Genomic DNA, 14,485 nt, shown 5'->3' with positions numbered 1-14,485 from the left:
AAAAGTGGAAATAAATAAGTGGGGCCTAATTAAACTTAAAAACCTTTTGCAGAACAAAGGAAACCACAGACAAAATTTAAAGACAACATATGGAAATGGGGAAAATATTTGCAAATGATGCAACCAACAGGGATTAATTTCCAAAACATACACACAGCTCAATAAAAACAACAAACACAAAACACAAAACAAAAACAAAAACCCATTCAAAAAATGGGCAAAGACCTAAATAGACATTCCTCAAAGAAGACATACTGATGGCCAACAGACAAGTGAAAAGATGCTCAACATCACTAATTATTAGAGAAATAAAAATTGAAACTACAATGAGGTATCACCTCACACCAGTCAGAGTGGCTACTGTCAAAAGTCCACAAATAATAAATACTAGAGAGGGTGTGGGGAAAAGGGAACCCATTTGGCTTCTAGACTGTTTTTGGCAATGTAAATTGGTACAGTTAGTGTGTAGAACAGTAGAAGGGTCCTTTAAAAACTAAAAATAAAGATACCATATGATCCAGCAATCCCACTCTTGGACATATATCTGGAGAAAACCATAATTTGAAAAAAGAAATGCACCTAATATTCATCGCAACACTATTTACAATAGCCAAGACATAGAAGAACCACATAGAAGCAACCTAAATGTCCACTGACAGATAAATGGGTAAAGAAGACATGGTATATATATACAATGGAATATTACTCAGCCATTAAAAAGAATGAAATAATGCCATTTGCAGGAACATGGATAGACCTAGAGATTATCATACTAAGTCAGAGAAAGACAAATATTACATGATATCACTTATATGTGGAATCTAAAAAAAATTATATAAATGAGCTTATTTACAAAACAGAAATAGACTCATAGACATAGAACACAAACTTATGGTTACCAAAGGGGAAAATGTGGGGGGAGGGATAAATTGGGAATTTAGGATTAATAGATACAAAGTATTATATTTAAAATAGATAAACAACAAGGTCCTACTGTGTAGCTATATTCAATATCTTATAATAACCTCTAATGGAAAATAATTTGAAAAAGAATATATTTATGTGTGGGTATATGTGTATATATATATGAATCGCTTTGCTGTACACCTGAAATTAATCCATTGCAAATCAACTATACTTCAATAAAAATAAATTTAAAAATAAAAAAGGGGAACTGAAAGGGAGAAAATGTGATAAGAGCAATCTGCTAGCACGTAGTGGCTTTTTTAAGAGGTAAATTTTGGAGTTCCCATCGTGGCTCCGTGGTTAACAAATCCAACTATGAACCATGAGGTTGTGGGTTCAACCCCTGGCCTCACTCAGTCGGTTAAGGATCTGGCGTTGCCGTGAGCAATGGTGTAGATCACAGATGTGGCTTGTATCTGGCATTGCCGTGGCTGTGGTGTAAGCCGGCGGCTACCGCTCCGATTCGACCCCTAGCCTGGGAACCTCCATATGCCGTGGGGGTGGCCCTAGAAAAAAGACAACAAATAAATAAGGCATGCAAATAAAAACTTTCATTTCCACCCTTTCCTCTAATCATTCATTCCTATGCACTATCCTACTGATACTCTTGCATCACTTTTTAAATAATTTCTAAGATGCCATTTTGCAAATATAACTTTCTCCTCTTTTTACACAAAGGTAGCATGAAGAGCATGATCTCTGAAGCCAGATTGCCCATGGTCAAACCCCAGGTCTTCCATTAATTAGCTCTTATATTTAAGCAAGTTTCATAACCTCTTAGTGCCTCAGCTTCCTCATCTGTATAATGAGGATGATAATGGCATCTGTCTCATACAGTGGTGTGAGGATTACATGAGCGAATTTATGTCTGAAGCACTTATGTCAGGGCCTGGCACACAGTGAACTGTCTATTGGTGACTTGTGTTCCTGTCACTATAGGGAGATGTGGTGTCGGGGGGCCAAGTGCATGGGTCCAGGATCAGGACTGCCCAGGGTCAAATCTCACTTCTTTACCTGTGAAATGTAGAAAATAATAGTACTTACCTTCACAGGGTTGTCATGAGATTGAAATGGACAGTGCCTGGCACTGGGTAAGCACTACTGTAGTTCATCAAATCCAAAATGGTATGGATTTTAAGACACATCATTATTTTATTAACTAGGAAAGGAAAAAAAATCCCAATTAAATTAGGACATGTCTTTGACTGTAACACATCCTCATTTCAAATATGTTACATAGTGAAAAAATGCAGTCTTAGAATTGAAGAAATGTGGGATACAAATGTCAGCTGTTACACTCTTATTTTCACTTAAAAAATATATCTTGGATATCGTTCTGTGTTGGTACAAAGAGAGCATCTCCTTTTTTTTTTTTAAGTGGCTACATAGTAATCCATTGTATAGCTGCGCCATAAATTATTTAACCAGTCTCCTATTAGTTTCCAGTCAATTGCTATTACAAATAATACCGCAATGAATAACCTTGTAGACATGTCATTTTGCAAGCCTGCTAGTCTATCTGTAGGATAAATTCCCAGAATTGGCGTTGCTGGGTCAAGGAATATATGTATTTGAAATTCTGGCAGGTATTTCAGGCTCCAGTTTAAATGGCAAGACTACTTCAAACTAATTCCAACTAAAGAATCAAGGATCAAGGATGTTTGAAACGGCTTAACCTCATGGAAGAGAGCAGAATGGGAAGCATCTCACCACACAGGTATGGGAGAAGGGCCATTTCAGACGCTGCTGGTGGCCACGTAAATGGGTCAGACTTTCTGAATGGCATTTTTGACCTCTTAAATTCTCACCCTAGAAAGCTATCTTACAGAAATTTCAGTACAAGTGGCAAAGACATATGTAATAATAGTAGCAAGAACGTGTGATGTGGAGACACAGGGCCAAGTTCTTTATGATGTCAACGTATTTAAACCTCACAGCACTATAAAACAAGGCTAACTCTCTTCATGTTTACAGATACGGTGGAGACTTGAGACAGAGGGAACTCTGCACCCGGGGAAGCCTGCTCCTAGTCTGTGCTCTTAGCATTACACAAATATGCTATTTTGAAATAGTTGAAAGAAAGACAGACAGACAGACAGACAAAAGGAGCCTGAATGTCCCCAAATAAGTTAGTTGATATTATGAATCCACACTGTAGAAAACAATGCAACCAAGATAAAGAATGAAGCAAATCTCCACATGGTAACCTCGACACTCATCCATCATATATTGAATTGTTTAAAAAAAAAATTTATAGGGAGGCTGCAGGGCAGTTAGCTCAGGCTGAGTACATTCCAATACATGTCAGTAGTCATGTATCAATTTGACAGATAGATAGGTCATCAAAGATCTAGAAGGATTATTAAACTATTAAGGATATTTACTCCAAATCCCCCTGATGGTGAGGGAAAGACTTCACTTTGTATACTTGCAAATTATTGGAATCTCTTTATGGACCCTATTGTTGTTAAGAGGTCATTTAATTCCGAACTCCTAACATTTGACTTCATCTTTGAATGAATGTCATCAGAAACACCAAGAAATGATTGGGTATAAAATGGCACTACAGACCCTGATCCTGTGAGTCAAAAAGAAAAAAAAAAAAGAAAGAACACAGATTCAGAGAACTATAACATTAACCTGTCCTATTGTATGACTTGGAAAATATTCAGCATGATTATTTACTAAAGTCACTTGTCAATTACTAATAGTCTTTAAATGATTAAAAGATAACTCCATTTCCTTTAGCACTTTTAGTATTGTTTCCTCCCTTTCTAAGTTCCTTTGACTCCCTAGAATCTTCCTGAGCTGATTTGAATTCGTTTCTCACCAGATACCAGTTAAAGTTAAGATCTTCTACTCCAGGATGCACAAGGAAGGGGTAAGGGGTGGTCTATGAATGATGCTAATGGGAAACCCTTTTTTGAAAGGCTGATGGAGCGGGTCTGGGCGCACAGAGGATAGTCATGGAAGCTTTCAGGAGAATGAGGCACGGCTGCCTAAAGAGGGAGACAGTCTGGCTCTGAGATGAGACAGCCCAGCCCATGAAGGAACCCTGCCCTCCCCACCACCTCACTGACCAGGGGCCACAATGAGATCATAGCCGCTCAGGAAGGGAGACTTGCTCTCAAGAGAGGAAGAGAGAATCACTGGCAAATGATGGCTTGATTTTTGGAGAAAGTCATTTGAAAGCACAAAAAGGGGATTTTTAAGGAATGCATTCTCTACCAGGAAAGCCAAGCAGAGGACTCAAGTTTCATTAAAGACCTGGGCTGCTGGGCTTCTCAGCAGGAAGCAGAGGTTAGTCCACCCCACCCTCTGAGGACCAAGCTGTTCCACTCACTTCAGGCTCCGGATAAATTTCCTAAAGGATCCTAATTTCTCACGTCTCTTCTTTACGTCACCCTTTTTATGCATCTTGAAGTGGTCATCCTACCTTCCTCCTTCAGCTTAGCTGCCTTCCTTCCTTCTGCTGAGAGTTTTCTAGAATATAGGACCTTTGGAAAACGTAGGAGAAAAACTGTTCTGCCTCCTTGTTTATCTAAAACTGTGATGCTTACTGTATCCTGGGAACCCTATTTCACTGTTCCGTCTCAATTTCCCATTATTATTCTGCCCCGGGTATCTTGGGGGTGACTGGAAGGGGTTCCTGAATTTGTAAATTCCCTTTGTGTCCAGGAGACAGTGGACTCTGCAGTTTTTGGTGGTTGGAGCCCCAAAGCTAGAAGTCACATTTGAGGATTTATAACACAAAGAACCAGAGTTTGCCATCTTCTTTGAGATCTTTCCCATCACTGCTCATCCTCACAGGTGGATATTTGCCATTGATGCTGTGGGGTTTGTACTTTCTTTTCTTTCTTTCCCCACCCCCCACTTTTCTGAACATTATCTTGGTTTTCTTCTGCTTCACAGCAGTATTCAAGTCATCTATTCTTTTTTTTTGGCTGGGGGCAGGGGGGCTGCACCCGTGGCATATGGAGGTTCCCAGGTTAGGGGTCAAATCCGAGCTGTAGCCACCAGCCTACCCCACAGCCACAGCTACAGGGGATCCGAGCTGCGTCTGCAACCAACACCACAGCTCACGGCAACACTGGATCCTTAACCCTGAGCGAGGCCAGGGATCAAACATGCATCCTCAAGGATGCCAGGTGGTTTCGTTACCACTGAGCCCCAGTGAGAACTCCCCAAAAATCATCTATTCATTTGGGCAACTCTTCCTTTATAATGAAAGGAGGTAAACATGGAGCCTGGAAGAAGCCTGCTTCCTGGTCCTGTATCATTTCAAGAAAATGCTTGTGGATGGGGTGCTGACTCCCAGGCCCGCCTCCTCCCTGGGCTGCAGTACATCCCTCCCTTTCTTTCTTCTGCTTTCTCCACTGTGCTGGCTTCTCCTGCCAAGCCTGGCATCCTATCCTGAGCCATTTGTTCAGGAAGCTCCTTGTATAATCCCAGGGAGTATGTGCTTTCAGCTGGAACTAAAGTGCCACTTCCTGGTTATGTTTTTAGGTGAAATATGTAACTTCCTGGATTGCATCACTTGCAGCATTTCACTGGACCAACAACTTCTCTATTCAATTTTGTCCTTGTCACCTACAGTTTACTTGGACATTACAGCCTGACTTCAATCCCTGGTTCAAAATTTGTTGAGAGTGTTAACTGCTCTTATCACAAACAAAGGGACATTAGGAAACTTTGGGAGGTGATGGGTATGTTTGCAGTAAAGGTATCACAAGTGTGTGCATGTGTCCTTACTCAAAATTGTACATTAAATGCATCATTCTTTGTATATTAACTGTGCCACAGTAGACCTGTTTTAAACTAAGTTAATTCCAATCTTTTTTAATGTTCTGCAAGCAAACCCACCCAAACTTTACCCTGGAAGGACAAATACAAGTGACTTTATTTTTTTCCAGTGTTATTTTTTTTTTTCCTTTTTATGGGCATGTGGAAGTTCCTGGGCTAGTGGTCAAATAAGAGCTGCAGCTCTCAGCCTAGGCCATAGCCACAGCAACACCAGATCCAAGGTGCATCTGCAACCTACACTGCAGCTTGTGGCAATGCCGGATCCTTAACCCATGTAAGTCCAGGAATGGAACCCACATCCTCACACTGTGTCAGGTTCTTAGCCCATTGAGCCACAATGGGAACTCCTTAAAAAAATTTTTTTTCAATATATTATTCTTTTGTGTGTATGCGTTTGCTCGCATTCACATGCTCCACAGGCAAAACTGAAGCCTAATATCTCTGGTAGGCAAAGGCTGCCCCTCTTAGGCTCCTGTGAAGGATTTGGGGATAGCTGATAGATGTTGGCCATATCAAACAAGCATTTGTGGTGACCTGAGTCTGCTTCCTTCACTTTTCAGTCTTGCTATTTGCTAGAAACGTTCTCTCAACCTTGATTTCTGTATAAGTTAGTTGTGCGTAATAAATAATCCCCATATTTTACCAGTGCTTTTGAGCACCTAAAATTTTTTTCACTTTGTACTTGTTGAAAGTACTCCTTTAGACTGAATATTTTTGTCATCCATCTCTCTTGTACCCACAAAAAAGAATTGGTTATGGAATCCCTAAAACTTGTCCATATTTAGAGCTTAGTCCATCTGAATCCCCATCATGGTTCAGTATTATCGATGTCTCCATCTTTCTGCAGGAGTTACCTGCTGTGCCCTGAGAGGCTGAAGAGGCAAACTTTCTCATAAGGACACCTCCCTAGTCAATATTGTGTGGAACTTTCTTTCGAGCCACTGATACTACTTCTGCAACTGCAGCCAATAAAGCTACCTCAGGAATTCTGTCTGGCCACTGTCACCATGACACATGCCCCAACATCAGAGATGTTAAATGGGGAAAATGAGGGTCTTCGAATTGCAGAACATAGTATGGTATGTATTTTTCCTCATGTGGTTGATGATCCATAACATGCCTATTGTTTCTTCATCATCCTTTGTGATGAAGATCATATTAACATCTCTACTGAAGGTTCAGAAACGCAATCTCAGAAAGTTAAAGTAACCTGCACAAGCAATTGGGTGAAAGAGTTTGCACCCAGCTGTGTCAGACAAAGTCATCCCCTCCCCAGGCCTCTGCCCATTCCACTCTGCTACATCTGTCTGACACTTGAAAGCCTCTAGGTTCGCCCTTGGCGGTTAATAGATTTTTGGGTGCTGTTTCTCCAGGCTACACCAGCCGGGGGTGGGGGTGGGGGTGCAGAGAGTATAATTACATCATAAATAGCACAAATAAAAGAAGGTTCCTCTGACTCAAGCTTTACCCACAGAACTGCAGGAATCCCAGAGTCTCTCAAATCCCTCTCAACCAACTTAGAGAATATCCAGGTGGGTCTCATTTATGCTTCCCAATTCGTCCACCTGGCCCTTCTGTCTGTAGGTTTCCTTTCTCCTGTTTGTCCTTCTGCGGGTCAAAGGTCACTGCCCAGAATTTACAGGGAGGACCTCCCATCTGCTCTAAAAACCCTCCATGGGTGGTGAGGCTTTTTGTTGTTATTCCCTGCTCACAGAACTGAGTCCCTGTACCAAGTTTAGTTTGTGGGTTGGGTGTCTCTCCTTGAGAGAGGCTCTCTGACCTGACCTTTTTGGAAAATGATTCTCCCTTCAGTTTTCTTGTCTCTGGCCTACCCACACTCCCAGCTTTCCAGACATGCTCAGATGCACAGCAATTCACAGCTGAGGCAGCTTAAGGCTAAACTCTGGGTTGAAGGCCCCGAAGACACTAGCCCCTGTCTCCCTGTATTAGTTTTCTGTTGCTAAGGTAACAAACCACCACCAGTGTAGTGGCTTAAACCACCACACACTTATCTCACATTTCTGTAGGTCAGAAGTCCAGGCAGACTTGGTTGAGTTCTCTGTTTATGGCTTTCCTAAGGCTGAAATCAAAGTGTCAGTGGGACTGGTCTCTTGTCTGAAGGCTCTGGAGAAGAATCCACTTGCAGGCTTCTGCAGGTTGTGGGTAGAATTCAATTCCTTGTGGCTGTCAGACTGATGTCCCTGTTTGCTTGCTGTCTGCTGGGGGCTGGTCTTCGCTTCCACATGCTGCTCTATTCCCTCTCATGCTTCCCATGATGCCCTCCACTCCTCCAGCAATCGCCAGTTGCCCTCTCATGCCTTGAGATCTCTCCAACTTCCTCCTCTTCCTCATCTCTGATTCCAGCAAGAGAAAGTGTTCTACCTCTAAGGGCTCCGGCGATTAGACCGGCCCCACCCAGGTAATGCAGGAGATCTCCCTCTCATCATTGTAAGATCCTAAACCATGATTACATCTGCAAAGTTGCTTGCTGAGTAACCTATATTCATAGGTTTCAGGGATAAGTGCATGGTTGTCTTTATGGGGGCAGGATTTCACCTACCACATTCCCTGCAGAGTGGGGGTCCTGCACAACCCTGACACTGTGGGCACCTAATAAATTCTGTTGCTGGAGGGACTTGGGGGATCCTTTTGTCTAACAGAAAACTAAAGAAAGGAGTTAAAATTCCTGAGCATTTAATTTTTGGGGCTTTTTTTTTTTTTTAGGGCCACACACATGGGCGAAAACTCATGGTTCCTAGTCAGATTCATTTGCACTGTGCCACAACTGGACTTCCCCAAAAATTTAATTAAAAAAAATTTTTTTTGGCTATACCCATGGCATACTCAATTTCCTGAGCCAGGGATGGAATCTGAGCCTCAGCTGCAACACCACCAGATACTTAACCCACTATCCCAGGACCAGGGATAGAACCCACGCCTCTGTAGGAACCCAAGCCACTGCAGATCCTTAACCCACTGTGTCTCAGCAGGAAATCCTTATATATTATATATATATATTATATATATATACATATATATATTATATATATATACATATATATATACATATATATGTGTATATATATATGTGTATATATATATATTTGCTCTTTATGGCTGCACCCATGGCATATGGAGGTTCCCAGGCTAGGGGTCCAAATGGAGCTGTAGCTGCCAAGCCTATGCCACAGCCATGGCCATGCCAGATCTGAGCCACATCTGAGACTTACACCACAGCTCACGGCAACACCAGATCCTTACCCCACTGAGCGAGGCCAGGGACCGAACCTGCAACCTCATGGTTCCTGGTCGGATTCCTTTCTGCTGAGCCATGACAGGAACTCCGAAAAAATTCTTTAAGAAGTTCTCTGGTAGCCTAGTAGTTAAGGATCCAGCATTGTCACTGCAGCAGCTCAGGTCACTGCTGTGGCACAGATTCTATCCCTGGTCCAGGAACTTCAGCATGCCATGGGCATGATCAAAAAAAAAAAAACAAAAACAAAAACAAAAACAAAAACAAAAACATTCTTTACTCAAAAACCAATAGAGGAAGAGATACTGCCTCCTTGTGGGAGGTAAATGCCTTCAAGTTCATGTCTCTGGCATGTGGTACTCCTAAAGCTTGGTGTGAGGAAGGCTCTGGGTAGTCTGCTGTTTCTGGGGTGGATAGAAACAGATGGCCCAGCTCCTGTTGGTGATGTGGCTGGGCAGAGTGGTTTGCTCAGGGCCAGGGAGCTGGGCTTAGAGATGCCAGATTTCCCCAGGCTGGCTTTCAGCCAGAGCTGTGGGAAACCTTGGATGAGGAGCCACGGTTTGTCATCAAGTGGCTGGGGATGCTTCTCCACCTGCTATTTAAGTCCTAGCCTAGCCCTTTCCTGTGTGAAAACGAATTCACTTGCATTTGGTTAGGTCTACTTTGTGCTGGGGACTCCCACATACAGGACCTCCCCAAATTTCACAGAAACTGGCCAGCAGGTTGTTAGGGGCCCCATTTTACACATGGGGAAACTTGGGCTCTGAGAGGTTAAGTGACATTCTCAGCGGAGTCACAGAGTGAGGCAGAGGCAGCACTAGATCCTGCTCTTCTGTCTCATAGTTCAGCCTCTTTTCTCCATTCTGCAGGTGCTCCCTGGGAAAGTAAGGAGCCATGGGTTTTTCATTGGATGACTGGGTGTGGAACATAACATAATGTCTTTTCTATCAAAGGAAATCTTGGTTACTCCATTTTGCTCAGGTTCGGCTGAAATGCCTTCCTGCGACCATCCTCCCTCTCTCCCTCTTCTTCCATTAACAGTGTGTTTCAAATTAGCCAACTGGGAAGACTGTGCGCCCTGACCCGACAGGTAAATCACCCGCATTAGGGATAAATAGGGGAGGGTCCTTTGTTCAGCGCGTGCGCTTTTTGGAGTACCCGCACCCTTCTGCAGAAGAGCCTTGTGGAGATTTCTCCTTGTCCACGAGTCTCACTTTCCAACACTGATGACCCAAGCCAGAGTTATCTTAATTTCCAACACTGGGGTTGCTTCTCCACTTGTTATGTAAGTCCTAGCCTAGCTCTTTCCTAACCACCTCAATCTACATGGATTTTTTTTTCCCCCTCTGAGTTCCTACTACATCCATTCATTCATTCTGATCTCAATACACTTAAGTATCTATGGCACACTAGGCACTGTGCCAGATTCTGGATATGATGGCGAACTTGACGGACCATCCAGTCCCTCCATCAGTGAGCTTCTGGAACTGCTTTCACTCTTGAAAAGGACAAATATGTAGGCAACAACTGTGAAGTGTGATGAGCCTTAGATTAGGAAAGTCAATGGTACTATGGGGTTAGTCGGGTATCGGTTCTAACCTCATCTAGTGACTGGAAGAAACTCTTGGTAGGTGACATCAAAGTCAAGACCTGAAAGATAAGATTAAATGAGCCAAAACAGGAGAGTGGACAGTAGTAAGCACTTCTGATGCAAGCAGAAGGCGCATGGCATATGAAGGGGAGGAGGCAAGAGAGTGGCTAGAAAAATTGTCCATGAAATCAGGGAACACAAAGTGAAACCAAGCAGGACACTGTGGGTCCCTCCCAGCACAAACCCTTTTCGGGTCCCCTGATTCTAGTTTGTAGGAAATAGACTTCATTCAGCTTTCTAGAAACTCCCAGAGTTCTAAAGAGCAGATTCAAACAGTCATTAATCAGGGAAGGGACGGAATGTAAAACAAAGGAGGAGCCATCAAGAAAAAATACTGCAGCAGGGAGCAAGACCCCCCCTCCCCCAGAAAGAGTATACATAACCAGGGCTCTGAGCTCTTCCGTAGGAATGTAGGAACGAAGGCCCCCCCCCCCCCCCCCAGTGGAGGATGAGAACTTCTGGCTGCCCACAAGTTTCCTGCAACATTGCCCAGAGGAACAAAGTCACACACTCTGCAACCCTGACCCCAAATTTTGCCTATAAAATCTTCTCCCTGGGAGTTCCCCTGTGGTGCATTGGGTTAAGAATCCAACTGCAGCGTCTCTGGTTGCAGTGGAGGCTGGGGTTCAATCCCTGCCTAGGAACTTCCCATATGCCACCAAGTGTGGGCAAAAAAAAAAAAAAAAAGAAAGAAAGAAAGAAAGAAAGAAAGAAAAGAAATCTCCCTGGAAAACAGCAGGGATTTGGGGATTTTGAGCACAAGCCACCCGCTTTCTTTGCTTGGCCCTGCAATAAAACTTTCTCTGCTCCATACTTTGATGTTTTGGTTCGTTTGGCCTCGCTGTGCGTCAGACATTGGAACCTGTGCTTGGTAACAAAAGCAAAACAAAAAATATCCACCTGAGATGTTTTCAGACACCAACCAGTTCTCCAACACCAGTTGGGTGTTCAAAAATTCAATTGCTAAACCTACCATCCCACAGTTAGCGCAGATACTAGAGCTCAGACCCGCAAGACGATAATTTGCTAGATCAGCTCACCAAACTCAGGAAGGCACTTTACTTACATTTGCCTGTTGATAATAAAGCCAGATAAGGAAGTACACAGGAAGAGGTCAGGAAGTATCCCGAGCAGAACTTCTGTCGCAGTGAAACCGGGAGCACCACCCTGCCAGCACACAGACAGGTTCTCCGACTCCAAAGCTCTCGGGAGCTTGCAGTTCAAGGGTTTTTATAGACCTCAGCCTCCAGCTTGTCCTTCCCCAACTCCCAGCTGGACGTTCTCACCCTTTAATCACTAGGTCCTCCTAGTAACCAGCCCCATCTGGAGGCTATTGACAGTCCCACCCAAAGTCACTTCATTAGCTTAAACTCAGGGTAGAAAGGGATTCCTTCTGAATAATCAAAGGCACTCCTATCATTTAGGAAATCCTAGGGGGTTTAGGAGCTGTGCCAGGAAAAAGAACAGAGATCCAATATTTATTTAATTCTATAGCAGTCTATAAGGAGCAGAATTTCAGGTAGCAAATGACAACAGATAAGGCCTGAGAGATGTGAAGACCAGATCAAGAAAGATTTGTGGATGAGGTTAAAGAATTTCTTCTTGAGATTAGGGCAGCTGGTGCCAGTCAGGGTTTAAGTAGGGGAGTGATAGGGTGAGTTTTTCAGGTTATAAAAATGCTCTCTGTTGGGATAACTGATTATAGAAGAGACAAACCTGGAGTCCAAGAGACATGTACGAAGATATGGTAATCCTGATGGGGACCATCATGGCCTCGGGAGCCCATGAAGGTGGACAGAAGTGGGTGGGGTCATGAGAAGGTTGAGCTGGTCTGACTTTCATTTTGGATGAATTGTGACTGCTATCATTCTCCCAGAAATTAACTGTGCTCTTCTTACCACATTTATTTTTACATTTATTCCTACTTCTTTAATATTGTCATTTGATTTTTCATGCATTGATAGCTATGACTCCAACATACCTTAAGATCTGAGATGATCTCTCAGCCCTCATCCACTGTAATTTTTTGATTCTTTGTGTCTCATTTTCCTTTTTCTTTTTCTTTTTTTTTCCTTTTTTGGCCATCCTGTAGCCTCTGGAGTTCCCAGGCCAGGGATCAGATCCGAGCCTTAGTTGCGACCTAAGCCGCAGCTACTGCAATGCCGAATCCTTGACCCACTGTGCCGGGCCAGGGCTTGAACCTGTGTCTCAGTGCTCCCAATATTCCGCTGATCCTGGTTGCGCCACAGCGGGAACTCCTGTTTCCTTATTCTTAATGTGGATGTGATAACACAGGCATTTCCTGCTTCATAAGGTTATTTTGAACGCCTGGTATCCAATGAGATATGATGGCGAAGATGCTTTAAATAGCATTCTGCTGCTATAGATTCTTATCATAAAGGAATTACCTATCTGCATTAGATTAGTACTGCCCAGAGCCCATATTGGTCAGGATGCAGTCAGAAAAGAGAAGAAAAAAAGCTGGTGTACTCTATCTTGTGTGGTTGATTCTTAAATTATGACTGAAGTTCAATCAATAATAGCCACATAATATTGATCTCAGCCAGAGAGAAGCCTGGAAAAATGTTTAGCACGATCATAGGCGAGACTTGGCTAGTCGATGTTTTAATAAATCTGTTGGGGTGATCCTAACACTTCAACTGCACATGTGATTGGTTTGAACCCCATTTTATAAGGTAGAGAAGATCCAGGCCTTCTTCAAGATTTCTGTGAATTCTCTGGATATATATTTTTCAATGTCACCTGACTCTAAATTTCTTTCTTTGCTGTCTGGTAGACACACCTTTATCCCAGAAATGCCCCAAAGTTAAACAGAGACTCCCCCTTTTTTTTCCCACTGTGCCCACAGCATATGGAAGCTCCCTGGCCAGGGACTGAACCCGTGCCACAGCATCGACCCAAATTGCTGCAGTGACAACGCTGGACCCTCAACTCACTGATCCACCAGGGAACTCCTCAGCCCCTACTTTTTGATGCCCACTAATCCTGCTCCCACAAGGCAGCTTGGTGTAATAGACATTTATTGGAGATTTGGGGAGTAGGTTACATTGGAAAGGGAGTGATGTTGCAGAATTGCAGTCCAGAGATCTCCATATTCTTAAAAAGCTTCCTAAATTTTTCACAGACTAGGGCTTTAGTCTCTGACCAGATTAGTTACTTTTCCTTTTTCCTCTCTTTTGTTCTTCCCTCATCCTCAAATTCTCTCTTTTTTTTTTTTTTTTCTATTTTTTAATGACTGCACCTGTGACATTTGGAAGTTTCCAGGCTAGGGGTTGAATCTAAGCCGCAGCTGCCAGCCTACTCCATAGCCACAGCAACGCTGGATATGAGCTGCGTCTGCCACCGACACCACAGCTTGCGGCAATGCCAGACCCTTAATCCACTGATCGAGGCCAGGAATTGAACCCACATCCTTGTTGGGGACGAGGCTCGGATCGTCGGTGTTGAAAAATGAGACACAGGAACACGGGGAGATCTCGACAAGGCTCTTCTGTAGAAGGGTGCGGGTACTCCAAAGAGCACTGAACAAAGGACCCTCTCCTATTTATCCCTAACACGGGTGATTTACCTGTCCCCTTCCCATTGGTCGGGTCAAGGCGCACAGTCTTCCCAGTTGGCTAATTTGAAACACATTGCTCCTGGGAGAAGCGTGAAAGAGAAGGGGGGTCGCAGGAAAGCATTTCAGCCAAACCTGAGCAAAATGGAGTAACCAAGATTTCCTTTGATAGAAAAGACATTATGTTACTTTCCACATCCTCACGGACACTGTGTTGGGTTCTTAACTGGCTGAG

Source organism: Phacochoerus africanus, chromosome 2, assembly GCF_016906955.1.
Source record: "Phacochoerus africanus isolate WHEZ1 chromosome 2, ROS_Pafr_v1, whole genome shotgun sequence".
Taxonomy (NCBI): domain Eukaryota; kingdom Metazoa; phylum Chordata; class Mammalia; order Artiodactyla; family Suidae; genus Phacochoerus; species Phacochoerus africanus.
Note: the sequence above shows the minus strand (reverse complement) of the source record.